Here is a 960-nt window from a genome sequence, read left to right on the forward strand (position 1 = left end):
AAAAAAAAAAAAAAGAAAAGAAAAAAAAAAAAGAAAAGAGAGAGAGAAACCCAGAAAGATGCAGGGTGGGCATATCATGCAGGGTGTCATGGGGTATCACTTGTCATGGAGACATTTGAGATGCATGTGTGAAGCTGGTGTTTGTAGGATTGGGATGTGTGACAGGATAATTACTCTGTGGCTCTACTGCTGTAAATATTTGTTGCCAGTCTGTTGTGAGTCTTTTAGCTTTGTAGCATCTTTCACCACACAGTATGTACTTTTATTTATTGATTAATTGATACAGAGTCTCATTCTGTCACCCAGGCTAGAGGGTAGTGGTGCAAACACGGCTCAAGGCTCACCGCAACTTCAGACTTTCCAGGCTCAAGTGATCCTCCTGCCTCAGCCTCCTAAGTAGCTGGGACCACAGGTGTGCACCGCCATGCCTGGCTAATTTTTTTTTCTTTTTTTCTTTCTTTCTTTTTTTTTTTTTTTCTGGGACAGTCTTGCTCTGTCGCCAAGCTGGAGTGCAGTGGCACGATCTTGCTCACTGCAACCTCCACCTCCCAAGTTCAAGAGATTCTCCTGCCTCAGCCTCCCAAGTAGCTGGGACTACTGGCCAGGCGCGTGCCACCATGCCCGGCACATTTTTGTATTTTTAGTAGAGATGTGGTTTCACCATGTTGGCCAGGATAGCCTCAATCCCTTGACCTCGTGATCCTCCCACCTTGGCCTCCCAAAGTGCTGGGATTACAGGCATGAGCCACCACGCCCGGCCTAATTAAAATTTTTTTTTTTTTGGTAGAGACAGGGGCTCCCTATGTTGGCTGGTCTCAAACTCCTGGGCTCAAGCAATTCTCCCACCTTGGCCTCCCAAAGTGTTGGGATTACAGGTCAGAGCTACCTCCCCGGGACCCTCCTCTTTCTTCTTTTGTAAAATTAGCCATTCTTACATGTTTTTTTTTTTTTTTTTTTTTT

Source organism: Mandrillus leucophaeus, unplaced genomic scaffold, assembly GCF_000951045.1.
Source record: "Mandrillus leucophaeus isolate KB7577 unplaced genomic scaffold, Mleu.le_1.0 Scaffold395, whole genome shotgun sequence".
In the NCBI taxonomy this organism is placed as follows: domain Eukaryota; kingdom Metazoa; phylum Chordata; class Mammalia; order Primates; family Cercopithecidae; genus Mandrillus; species Mandrillus leucophaeus.